General features: G+C 41.1%; 1 protein-coding gene across 1 annotated transcript in view; it reads left to right on the top strand.

Annotated features, from left to right (window-relative positions):
* The first annotated feature begins 8,184 nt into the window (after positions 1-8,184).
* Positions 8,185-13,983, top strand: part of ERC2 (ELKS/RAB6-interacting/CAST family member 2) — an 872,358-nt gene continuing 866,559 nt past the window's right edge. The window contains exon 1 of the mRNA XM_061622017.1: positions 8,185-8,411. The gene's annotated coding sequence lies outside the window, so the exon portion shown is untranslated. The remainder of the gene's footprint in view (positions 8,412-13,983) is intronic.

Raw genomic sequence — 13,983 nt, 5'->3', positions numbered from 1 at the left:
TGCATTATGTTCTCATCATCATCACGGCATTCTCTGGATGGTTCCTGTTCAAACGGTGCTCTCTTTCTGACAAAGTGACCAAAAAAGTTAGTGAATCATAACTTTATATAATGTGTGTGTCACTGTCCTAAGGCATTCAGCATACAACTTTGACCAAAAAGAAATAAAACGAGCTGCTGTGTTATATCCTCCTTTAAGCCATGGCAAAGGAAAGTGAAAGCAACAAGCATCTCTGCCATTCAAGGTGCCTTGATAAGGTAGCAGAGGCCAGATGATGAGAAAGTTTAAATACCCCCTTTTCCCTCCTTGGCTTCTTCTTTTTCATTTTCAAGTATGCACCTGTAGTTGCTTCTTCCAGCCAAGCAATCTGAGTGCTATTCACATTTGATTTTCTTTTTAGGGGAGACAGATTAAAAAACCTGCTAAGGAGATCTAATATTCCCCATTTTGAATGAATCTGAAAATATGAATGGGGCCAGCTGCTTCTGAAAGGTAATTGGCCCAGGTAAAGGTAAATGAGCAAGGCTTGTGTGAAAAGTTTTAAATGCTGGCAGTCAACAATTCTATTTATCTTCAAGTCAATGCCAGCAAACAAATTCTTAACAAAATGTCTCTGTTAGGGCTGGGCACAAATAGCCTCTCAAATATTCTCAACCCTGCTAGTGAGCTGTGATGTTGAGGGGGTACTATTTCTCTGCATTGTTCCATGGGGAGGGGAAATTCCCCAACAGTTTATTGGGGGGTGAGGCTCACTATAAGCCAGGAGTGTGGCACTTGTCACCCTCCAGATCTTGCTGATCATCTCTTATCATTGGCCATGTTGGCTAGGGCTGATGAGAGTTGGAGTCCAGGAACACCTGAAGGGTCACATGTTCCTCACCCCTGCTATAAGTAGTGGTAGTAGTAGAGCTTCTTGCTTTTTTTCTTTTCTTTTTTCCTACTGCTGCTGTTGCTGCTTCAAGTGGTGGCTTTGACAGCCTGGTCAGCATTTTGCATCCTCCATGTTGCCTCAGACCTAGCATCATCCTGGGGTACTTTGCGGGGCAGTGTGGGAAATGGCGACCACCACAAAGGAAATGTTGAGTAACTGGAGGGGGAAATGTCTTCTGAGAAGCCTTTTTTCCCCTCCTACTGGGAGAAGGGGTGGGATATTCATTTATTGCATTTGTATACCGCCCCATAGCCGAAGCTCTCTGGGCAGTTTACAACAATTAAAAACTTTAAAAACAAATATAAATCAAATAAATAAATAAATTTATGACTCAGTTCTGTTAACCCTCAACATTTTAAAAATCAACATAATAATATTCGCAGAAGGAAAAAAAAGACCTTCCTATTTTGAAGTTATCCTTTCTAAATATAAAAAGGAATGTTTTTTAGAAATCAGGCTTCTACTTCTACTACTGCTACTAATACTACTCCCAGCCATCCTGAAAGAAGCAGTGACCTGACTGCTCCTGAAAAAGCCCACCCTGGACCCACTGATTTGTGACATCTACCGCCTGGCCACAAATATTCCCTTTTCAAGGAAGGTGATTGAGAGGGTTGTGGTGCCGCAATTGCAGGTACTCTTAGATGAAACAGATTATCTTGACCCATTCCAATATGGGTTCAGGCTGGGTTATGGGACTGAATCAGACTTGATGGATGACCTTTATCAGGAGAAGGAGAGAGGGAGGGCAACCCTGTTATTCTTACTTGATCTCTCAGTGGCTGCAAGTGTCATGGTATTCTTCTGAGTCGACATTGGTGAGATAGGTATCGGTGTCGCTGTTTTACAGTGTCTTTTGGCCCCCTGGCAGTTGTGCTGTGGGGTGTTGCAGGGTACCATCTTGTCCCCAATACTGTTTAACATGTATATGAAGTCCTTAGCAGCAGTCTTCAGGAGATTTGGGGTGCAGTGACAGCAGTATGCTGATGATACCCAGCTCTATTTCTCTGTAACATCTGAATCGGGAGAGGCCATGGATGACAGCCAATAAATCTGAATTGTCTGAATCCTAGCAAGATGGAGGCGCTGTAGGTTGGTGGTTCCCAAGTTTGGATAATTGGTCAATTACCTGCTTTGGATGGGGTCTGTTGCACTCTGAAAGAGCAGGTTCATAGTCTGGGCAGAGGGGAAAATGAAAGCTTGGACCACTTTTTTTGCCTTAATGCCACATCACCCTTTTGCAAACCCTCTGGGGGTCCAAGTGAGAAGTAGACATGGTCAGCCATGACTGACATGTACACGCACATACACACACCACACACATATATTGTATATAACAGAGTGCACACACAGAGCTCCCCCACACCTCACCTGATGTGTACAGAACAGTGGGAAATCCAGAAGTTTTTTTCCTCGCCCTTGGGTAATGACTGGGTGAAGAGGGTCTGCTCCACCCAGTCCAGCACTTTCTAATATAGCAACTTCATTATTATAAATGGTAGCATGTTTTGCTGCTGTTCTCTATTTATATTATATTTTATTTATTTATTCTTTCTTTATTTGATTTATATCCCACCCTTCCTCCCAGTAGCAGCCCAAGGCGGCAAACAAAAGCACTAAAAACACTCTAAAACATCATAAAACAGGCTTTAAAATATATTACAACAAAACATCATTGAGGTGAACAATGAAGTTGAATAAGGGTGTTTCTGGGAAATGGCCTTGAAATATCTGAATTCATACTTGTTAATATTAACACAATATACATAATGAAAGTGGCCAGAGAGTGCCCACAAAGAATATATCCAAGAGCCTGATTCTTGTGTTTCACATCAGCAGATGGAGAAAGGTTGTAGGACAACAATCTTGATCAGTAATACTCTCCAGAAGGAAGAGTCATGACTGTAAACAATTTCAACTGGCTTTGGATGCGGCAAATGTCATAGTATTGAGGAACTGAGACAAATAGTGGTAACGAGAGAGGAAGTTCTAGGCTTAATGGACAATATAAAAACTGACAAATCACCGGGCCCGGATGGCATCCACCCGAGAGTTCTCAAAGAACTCAAAGGTGAAATTGCTGATCTGCTAACTAAAATATGTAACTTGTCCCTTGGGTCCTGCTCCGTGCCTGAGGACTGGAAAGTGGCAAATGTAACGCCAATATTCAAAAAGGGATCCAGAGGGGATCCCGGAAATTACAGGCCAGTTAGCTTAACTTCTGTCCCTGGAAAACTGGTAGAAAGTATGATTAAAGCTAGATTAACTAAGCACATAGAAGAACAAGCCTTGCTGAAGCAGAGCCAGCATGGATTCTGCAAGGGATAGTCCTGTCTCAGTAACCTATTAGAATTCTTTGAGAGTGTCAACAAGCATATAGATAGAGGTGATCCAGTGGACATAGTGTACATAGACTTTCAAAAAGCGTTTGACAAGGTACCTCACCAAAGACTTCTGAGGAAGCTTAGCAGTCATGGAATAAGAGGAGAGGTCCTCTTGTGGATAAGGAATTGGTTAAGAAGCAGAAAGCAGAGAGTAGGAATCAACGGATAGTTCTCCCAATGGAGGGCTGTAGAAAGTGGAGTCCCTCAAGGATCGGTATTGGGACCTGTACTTTTCAACTTGTTCATTAATGACCTAGAATTAGGAGTGAGCAGTGAAGTGGCCAAGTTTGCTGATGACACTAAATTGTTCAGGGTTGTTAAAACAAAAAGGGATTGGAAGAGCTCCAAAAAGATCTCTCCAAACTGAGTGAATGGGCGGAAAAATGGCAAATGCAATTCAATATAAACAAGTGTAAAATTATGCATATTGGAGCAAAAAATCTGAATTTCACATATACGCTCATGGGGTCTGAACTGGCGGTGACCGACCAGGAGAGAGACCTCGGGGTTGTAGTGGACAGCACGATGAAAATGTCGACCCAGTGTGCGGCAGCTGTGAAAAAGGCAAATTCCATGCTAGCGATAATTAGGAAAGGTATTGAAAATAAAACAGCCGATATCATAATGCCGTTGTATAAATCTATGGTGCGGCCGCATTTGGAATACTGTGTACAGTTCTGGTCGCCTCATCTCAAAAAGGATATTATAGAGTTGGAAAAGGTTCAGAAGAGGGCAACCAGAATGATCAAGGGGATGGAGCGACTCCCTTACGAGGAAAGGTTGCAGCATTTGGGGCTTTTTAGTTTAGAGAAAAGGCGGGTCAGAGGAGACATGATAGAAGTGTATAAAATTATGCATGGCATTGAGAAAGTGGATAGAGAAAAGTTCTTCTCCCTCTCTCATAATACTAGAACTCGTGGACATTCAAAGAAGCTGAATGTTGGAAGATTCAGGACAGACAAAAGGAAGTACTTCTTTACTCAGCGCATAGTTAAACTATGGAATTTGCTCCCACAAGATGCAGTAATGGCCACCAGCTTGGACAGCTGTAAAAGAAGATTAGACAAATTCATGGAGGACAGGGCTATCAATGGCTACTAGCTGTGATGGCTGTGCTCTGCCACCCTAGTCAGAGGCAGCATGCTTCTGAAAACCAGTTGCCGGAAGCCTCAGGAGGGGAGAGTGTTCTTGCACTCGGGTCCTGCTTGCAGGCTTCCCCCAGGCACCTGGTTGGCCACTGTGAGAACAGGATGCTGGACTAGATGGGCCACTGGCCTGATCCAGCAGGCTCTTCTTATGTTCTTATGTTCTTATTATACATACTGACTGATTGAAATCAACTTCAGTTTGTCCAAAATTAATACTGAAGCTCTATCCATAGTATGATAGTTTAGCAGTTGTGCATGGGTACAAAATAATTACAACGTTTTAGTTGTAAAAAGAACCTATAAGAAAAAGTCAGTTGCTTGACATCTAGGCTAGGCATGCAAAGGGTAATACAGTGGCTGTCCCTTTAATTGGAAGTGACCGTAGTTCCGTAGACAACATGCCTTGTATGCCGAGGGTTCCAGGTCCAATCTCCAGCTAAAAGGAATACAGGGCTGGGAAAGAAATCTGTCTGGGACCACAGAGAGCAACTGTTAAGTCAGAGGTGACAGTAAGATGGCAAGAATGATGACCAAATGGTCTGACTTTGTAGCTTCACATGGTTACTAATGTTGTCCAGTCATTGTTCTGCTGTAAGCTACATGTGGAATTGCAATTGACTTTATACTTTTTGGGGGTGAGGGGCAGAGTAGCGCTCTTATTATGTGCTCCATCTACACTATTGGCATGGCAGAGTGAAGTGAGTAAGAAGGGACAATCCCCTTTTTGCACCCCATTTTTAAAAACCACCCCCCTGTTAGTCATTAAAATGGTTTAAAATTTTTTTACAAATGTACTTTTAAAATTTCAGCACTATTTCACAATTACTCCGTTTGTTAAATGAAAGCAAATGCAACAACTGGGGGAAAATCACATACAATGACAATGATAGGAAAGACTAGGAAGTCAGTATTTTTTTTTAAAAAAATGCACCAAAATGCCATTTTATTTAAGCAGCATTGCACCATATTTTTAGAAAGGCACAGGCTGTATACATTTTGTAATGTTTATGTGTGTTTTTGTATATAATTAATTTAAGAAAAGAAGCAAAAATTAAGATCAAATTAAAAGATTAGTTAAAAATTTGCAACTAAAATGCTGTTGATGGAAAGGTAATAGTCTTGAGGTATAGGCACATGGTGATAGGCTCATCCACTTGACATGTCACTGCTAATGTCAAAATGACACCTTTTTAATAAAGATGGAAGAGTAGCACTGAGGTGATCTACATCTGCAGAGATTACATGCCTGTTGTAACGTTTACAAAAAAGTTTGATTTTGTTGTGATTTGAAAAAAGATGGAAGAAGCACAGGAAATCACAGAACAGATATGATGATATCATGATTGCAGATGTCCCAAAAGAAAGTGAGTGGAACATAGTGTGGCTGTTTCACAGTAAATGTCTAGTGTGGGAGCACCCCATGATCCAACAGACTGAAACTTCTTAACTTTCAATTGGTACTTATCAATATTATCTCTGCTTTCAGGATATTTGCTTCCTGTTTGAATCTTACCTCCTCCGTGACTGTTCATACATCTACTAAGTGGCATCTTGCATTTGAAAGTTCACAGTACAATACTTGTTTGCAAATAATAATAGTAATTATTATTATTTAAGATGCCAACTTTTTTGCAGTTTATTTAGAATGGACACTAGAAATCTTCAAGATGTTGACTAATGCAATACACTTTTGTTTTTCTTGATCCTTTTGAATGGTGATTTGAAGACTCATTCCTCAGATTGCAGAGATCAAGTTGTTACTTTACCATCTATTGTTTTGTATGTAAGGGCAGTGGTTTCTGCTTTTCTTTTGTTGTATGTTTTAAAAACTTAATAAAATAAAATTTAAAAATTCAGTCTACAGCAAAATTAATTAATTAACATTAAATTAAATTAAAATTAAACTAATTAAAATTGAGTATTTATATCCCATTTTTTACCAAGTTTACAGGATAGCTTACTAATAATTAAAATTACAATTTAAGTATTAAAGGGGAAAACTAAGATTCTGCGTAAAGAGTAGATATTGCAAAGAAACAGGAATACTGGGAGTAAACACAGGGAAGCCAATGTAATGCCCTCAATTGTTGTTGGACTGCAACTCCCATCTTCTTTGACTGTTGGCCCTGCTGGGTGGGGCTTATGGGAGTTGGAGTCCAACAACTTCTGTAAGGTATCATGTTCAATCTCCCTGGTATATAGGATTGCTCCAGTGGAGGCTTAGCACCTTTGACAGCTCCTTGAATGTTCGAACTAAAACATGGAACAGATTCACTGCCCCAGTGACATCGGAGCCACCAACCTCCACAGGACTGTACACTACCATCTTACGAGATTAGGAGTCCTATCTGTGTGCTTTTACTTACAAGTAAGATCCACATGGTTCAATAGAATATCTCAAGGAAGGATGCACAGGACCACAGCCTAATTCCTATATTAGTGGACACATTATATACACATATCCAGGGCACTGTACTCTTCCACCTTCCATTACTTTCTCCTGCATTTCCAACAAAAAAGCTGCTGAAAACAACTTGCATCAACATATTTAAAATAAAGCTTAATAACAATGAAAAGCAATAACAAATAGTATGCCAATATTTTTTTTTTAAGATTTCACAGAATATAGGTATATAGTGCATAGGTATTTATATCAGATCTGTAGGCAGGTGTCAGATCAAAATGTCAAAATAAGGAGACATTCTGGAGCAAATGTCTGAAATAAATTTCCTCCAGTACGTTATTAATTAAGGTCAGTCTGTTATTGTTGTTGTAGTTAATACAATTATTATTAACAACAACCACAACAACAGTCCCTTTAAAACAGGTATACCTAAGAGCCTATAGTTTGTATGGTGGTATGCACATGCACCCACCTATTTATGCAAAGGTATCCACCGGTAGTGTAGTGGCAAACTCAGAAATGCAGGGTCCCTTCATGATAGTCAGAGCCACGCCCCCTCCCATCCTTTCTTTTTTGCTGCTGGGTTGAGAATGAGATCCTTGTTAATGCCTTCTTCCACAGCAAATGTCCCTAGAAGCCAAACAGGACGAAAGGGGAGAGTGCTAGTTACTAGAAGACTCTCAGTGGCTGACTCACTTCCATTCACTCTGATTGGCACCACTCAGCAGGAAAGGACAAGGAAACATGTTAGAAGACTCTTCTCAGTGGCTAACAGACTCTCCTTTCTGCTGATTGGTTCATAGGATGCTGGAGGCATAGGGACCTTGCTGGGACACTGCTCCTAAAAAAGTAAATGGTCTAAGACTCTCTAAGACCCTGGACGACTATACCCCTGGCACACATGGGAAGCTGGCTCTGTGACACTTTTTTTTTTAATCCATCCTTGATTAGCCACTGTTTGCCTTTAAAATGGGGGAGAAAGAGAGCAGCTTTTTCTTCTATGGCTGCGTGCAACCCTGGGTATTCTGGGGGCTTTTCTCCGTTTTTGGCAGCTGCTTTAGCGCTCCCTCCCTGCCTCTTAGTTTCTCAAATATCGGGAGGGGAATGGAATCGTTGGGCTTGCAGAGAGCAAAGGGAGAGAGCAGAGCGAAAGAAGGCGTTGCGCTGCTTGCTGCTGCTGCTGCTGCTCGAGGTCCGGTTTGCAGTCAGTCACCCTCTTCAAAGGAAGCTCGCTGCTGCCCCTAGTGGCAAGTGAGTCGCTCAGCTCCAACGACTAGGCAATTCCTCGGGAATGCTGGGAATGTTGAGTCAGGGACTGGCAAGCCAGCGAGTCAGGTCGCAGCTGACTGAAGGGAGCCTCGATGTGAGGGGCAGCAAAACGAGGGCTGGGAAACAGAAGCCTCTCCTGACTACAGCAGGTTCTCCTCGCGCCTCGTACCTGTTCCCCTGCTCCTCTCCCTTTGCTGCGATGGGCTGTCTGCGAGACGCGTTGTTGTAAAATCCATGCGAAGAGGACGCGAGAGACAGATGCAATGATTTGAAAGGTGAGGAGCTTAGGCACGAATATGGCCATTATGGGTTTGTGTGCATCAGTTTGGACGGACACACACACTTGTGCCTGGGTGTATAAAACCATTTGGGGATCGACAAAGGCGGGGGATGAAAAAGTAAGGTCTTTCTTTGGCGACAGCATTGTTTTATAATAAATACATGGCAATAAATTTGCCCAAGCGCACATCTCAGTCTATTAGAAACATTGAGTGCCTCTCCCTTATAGAATCGCCGTCCAGATGCCTTCTTACAATTTCTCCTAGAAAACAGCCATGCAGTTGCCAGGGTGGGTTGGTGTGTGTGTGATCCACTAAGAATCATTCTTCTAACGCATTCTTCCACGGATTTGATAAGAATCGGAAATGCCTGGCTTTGTAATAGTTGACATATATGTGCTTTGGGATGTTAACAAATGTAAGAAGAGGCTTCCTTCTCTCTCTCTTCCCGCCCCCACCCCCGACTTCCATTTAAAGGAGGAGGATTCCTCGGAAGAAACAAGGATATTATATTAGCAGTTATATAATGAATGAATACATACAGACCTCTGTACACTTTAGTATGTTCTGTGGTTGAAGTATGATTTTAGGCGGCATAAGATTAGGATACCGACTGTAACCTGTACGGATTTGAATTGCATGCATGCCTTGTCAGCGTGTGTGTGTATCTATATCTTGCATAAAGATCTGTAGTAGTAATGTAGTGGGGGAGGGGGCTGCCTGTTTTATTGGTGTGTGATTGATTTCTAGGCGGCTACCTGCTCAGCCTAGAATGGATGGAGGGAAATCTGCTTGCTTAGCTGCGAATTCACATTTCCGTTTTGATCGACAAACCATAGGCCGCTTGCCTTGGCAGGAGCGGGCTCCTTGCAGCGAGCTCGGCCAATCCATGCGGCTGGGAGGAGGGCAAATCCTCTTGTCAGGCTTAGTTTCCTGGTTGGCTTTTTAAATCAGTGGTTTCACTTAACGGTTTGTTTGGTGTCTCTCCCTCTCCCCTCTTATCTTCTCTGCAGTGAAATAAAACCAGAGGGGATTTCCCCTCACTCACCCCCAAATCAGTTTTCATCCCCAACCCTTTTCCACAGCCCTTTATGATTCAGAGGGTGATGGAGACACACCTCCTGCAAAAGATCATTCATGATGGCGGCCTTCCTTGTGTTTTGGGTGCAGAATAAGGCTCCCTGTCACCTTTTTTCATGGTTCAAAAGAGGGAGTGTGACAAAGATCTACCTCCCCAAAAAGGCTCTGACACTTCTTTTGCTCTTCTGTATTTTCTAAAGAAGAATTATCCCACCAGCACCCACCCTTTCTTTTAAGGGACACTTCTAGGTTCTCTAGATAAGGAGACCTCAACTTTTTGAGACTCAGCCAGGACCCACTTTTAACCCAAACATGTATTTGGGGACTCATTTCTTTCTTTTTTTAAACAAAATATTTGTATGGTGGTAGTGCTGCTGTTGTGGCCCATCTTAGATCAGGCTGCAAACCAATAATGTGTCCCGACCTACCAGTAGTTTCATGGAGTAGCCTCAGCTAACCTAACCTCCAGCTTGACTCGCCCTTGACTGTCCTGTTTTTCCCTTTGAAAGATACAGGAGCCTTCACTCCCTGGAAGAAAGATCTTGCCAGTGAGAGAAGGCTAACCTTATACTTGCCCCCCTCCTCTTTGTGCCTTGCCACTTTTGCTACTTCTTCGTTTGGTAGTAAAGAATTTTCTCAGTGATCATTCATCTATGAATGGAGAAAGATTCATCTAATGGTGGTCTTGATGACTGCATTTCCCTTTAGAGTAGAAGTTACATCTGTCAAAATGTACAACGATACCTTGGCCTTTGACACATCCCATTTTAAATATGTACAGCAGTGACAGAAGCTGACTTGGATAATTTTGGACATTGCCAGCTTTCCACTCCTGAAAATGTACGAGCCAAAGAGAGTTCAGATGGATTTTACATTTTCTGGCATAGTCCTGTGAAACAGATATATAAAAAATACTTAGGTAGGGCATGTTGAAGTTTAAGGTGCTTTCTAAATTAATATGGTGGTGGTGATGGTGTTGGATCTACGCTGGAATCTTTCAAGCATATTGTGATATTCCCCAAAACATACCACATCTAAATTTTATCATCAAAAGGGCTTTTTTGCACACATTACCTTGGGGTAGATTGTTTAAAAAGTAGACTTCATTTTTCAGTAAAGTTGCTGCAGTCACCTAAGAATAAATCCTGCAGTTTCTTGTTGATAGGAAAACCCAACATGTGCACAAACACTCATCTCAATCTGAAAATGATTAAAAGAATTCTTCTCATTCTTCAGTGTCCCTTTCTTTGTTTCTGTTGGAATAGATATGGCCATTTCCCTTAACAGTGCGACTTTGGAGTCATATAGCTCTGTTTGATTCATCTCTTTGCTTCTCTTTCCCTAATAGTGGCCAAGTTATTTTGCTTCTTTTCATCATCTCCAGGATTTACTCTTTCCTCCATACCAAATCCTGAAAATCTTATCCATGCTCTGGCTGCTGCTGCTGATAATAATAATAATAAAATATATCCCACTGTTCCTCTCAGAAGGAGCCCAGGGTGGCAAACAAGCGACACAACACTAAAAACCTCTCTAAAACATCTTAAAACAAAACATGTTAAATACATATTTTTTAAAAAATCATTAATAACATCTTAAAAAACAATTCCAACACAGATGCAGACTAGGAAAAGGTCTCTGCATAAAAGGCTTGTTGAAAGAGGAAGGTCTTCAGTAGGTGCCAAAAAGACAACAGATATGGCATCTGTCTAAGATTTAAGGGGACTGAATTCCACAGGATAGTTGCCACAACACTAAAGATCTGCTTCCTATGTTGTGCAAAATGGGCTTCCTGATGAGATGGTATCTGCAGGAGGTCCTTGCCTGCAGAGTGCAGTGACTGACTGGGTATAAAATGGGTAAGAAGATTTTTCAGATATCCTGGTCCCCAGCTGTATAGGGCTTTATATGTCAAAACCAGCACCTTGAACTTAGCTCTGTAGCTAACGTGCAGCCAGTGTAATTCTTTGAGCAGCAGGGTAACATGCTGGCAATGTCCTGCCCCAATTAACAGTTGCATGCTGCCACGTTTTTCACTAGCTGCAGTTTCTGGAGCAACCTTAAGGGCAGGACCACGGTATAGTTTCCAGCTATGTTAGTGCATCTTCCTTATTGCTTGCTTTCTCCCCCTCCTGCTGTTATTTGCCTCTATAAACAAATATTTCTTTTACTTCGCTATGGTTGTATTAACATTCTTAAATCCGTATATGGGTTTCTTGTCATTATATGTATGAATTTCAAGATTCTAGTCCTTATTTTTAAAACACTCAGTCCTTGACTGCACCTCCCCAACACAACTTTGTACTTTTCCTACTTTTCTCAAACTCTTCTTCTGTCTGACTCCTCCCCACATTCCGCTCCTGTCTCAGTGCCCTCGCTAGGTCATGCTAGGCTAGCAAGGTCATGCTCCTTGCTATACTCAGAACTCATTTTCACATCTTTTGTAAGTTATTCCTTTCTCTATTGATACAAATCTCTCCTCAAACTTCACTTTAGCATAGCTTTTCTGGAACTACCCATACCCTTGTCTTACCTTCCTCCCTATTGCCATTTGATGCTTCTGTCATCTTTCCTCATTATTGCACCATGATCCCAATGTTAATTCTACATCCTTCTCTTAAATGAGTACTGCTTAAGTGTTTGTGTGAAAACAGAACATTTGCCTTTGAGTGAACGTTTCTATTCAATAACCTATTCTGTTTTATATATGGCAGTGAAAACAAGGTGATAAATTTCCATCTGTACTTCTTAGATTCATAGAATAGTAGAGTTGGAAGGGGCCTATAAGGCTATCGAGTCCAATCCCCTGCTTAATGCAGGAATCCAAATTGAAGCATAGCTGACAGGTGCCTGTCTAGCTGCCTCCTGAATGCCTCCAGTGTTGGAGAGCCCACCACTTCCCTAGGTCATTGGTACCACTGTTGTACTGTTGAGTTAGAACGTTTTTCCTGATGTTCAGCCAAAATCTGTCTTCCCTTAACGTGAGCCCATTATTCTGTGTCCAGCACTCTCGGATGATCGAGAAGAGCTCCTGGCCCACCTCTGTGTGACAACCTTTCAAGTACTTGAAGAGTGCTATCGTATCTTCCCTCAATCTCCTCTTCTCCAGGCTAAACATGCCAAGTTCTTTCAGTCTCTCCTCATAGGGCTTTGTTTCCAGTCCCTTAATCATCCCTGGTGCCCTCCTCTGAACCTGTTCTTGTCATTTAAAAATCAAGATTTTTGTGTAAAAGTGTGTGTGTGTGTGTGTGCAGATTGTGTATAGGAAAAACTGGAGTAAATATTTCTGTAGTAAGTTTAATATGGATACCCTTTAAAAGATACAGATGGATTAGAAGTATGGAGAAGGCAGAATATATTACCCTGGAATGTGCAGAGATTGTGAATATATTAAATGCAATCACTGGATCATTACATATTTGTAAAATAAAAATAGGAAACAGTAAAATGAAGAAAATACCCACCTGCCTGAAAGAGACAATTTATTAGACCAATGTAAACAGAGAGAATAGTCTGTACTCTCTGAATCATTAGATTTAATTGTTTTAAAAATATGTATGTCTGTGAAACACAAATATTTCAGCAGAAACATAATTGAAAGGAATAAAAAGAATGTAGGATTCAGTGAGATATATAACTTGGAACTTGTGAATTTACCAATGGGATACCAGCATGCCAGATTTTATGAGCTAAGTTGTATCTATGGGTATATGGTAGAGTTTGGTGTATTGTGTTAAAAATAAATAAAAGGTAGGATATATAGTTGCTTTCAGTGCAATAGACAGGTTGTGGTTCATAAAATTCAGCCTGTATGGCTGGGAGATAAAATTGGAGGCATTCTCAGTAGGAGTAGCAAAGGAAAATAGTCTCTCAAAACCTCAACTAGTGAAAATAATCACACTGAATAGATATCCACATCTTTTACAGGATGCATAGGAGAAACTTACCTTCTGTTGCTGCAAAGATCAGCTGAATCCCAATAATTCAAAAAGAAATGTGTTCTCTCCACATTTTGAAGCTGCCAGCTATGTAATCACTAATGAATCTGTTAGGAATAGCGTTATTGTGGTTCTAGAATGTGTTGACACAAGTATTTTGACCTTAATGTTGTTTTCTTGTCCTATGTGAGCTTTACAGTGTTTACTCTATTAACGGTAGAGAAATGTTTCCTCTTCTTTTATGACTGGTTGGTTGGTTTTTTTATGCATTTTGGGGCTGAATACTTTTGTTTTGTTTTGTTTGTCGTTAAATGCACCAAAGTTATCTTTGCTGGGGTTTGCAAAATAAAAACAGGAGAGAAGAAATGGGCTTCTTTGGGTGGAAGAGCAGGATACAAATTAAATAAATTAAATAAATAAACATTATAACTTTTTTGGACGTGGTTGCAAAGTCAAGTCAGGGAAAATCCAGCGTGATATTCAGTTGTGGTGTCCTGCTTGTGCAATGGGCTTCTTTTGCTTGAGCAAACTGGACTTACCCTTCCTCCCCA

Source organism: Rhineura floridana, chromosome 3, assembly GCF_030035675.1.
Source record: "Rhineura floridana isolate rRhiFlo1 chromosome 3, rRhiFlo1.hap2, whole genome shotgun sequence".
NCBI lineage: Eukaryota > Metazoa > Chordata > Lepidosauria > Squamata > Rhineuridae > Rhineura > Rhineura floridana.
This window is presented reverse-complemented; position numbering and strand designations above follow the sequence as displayed.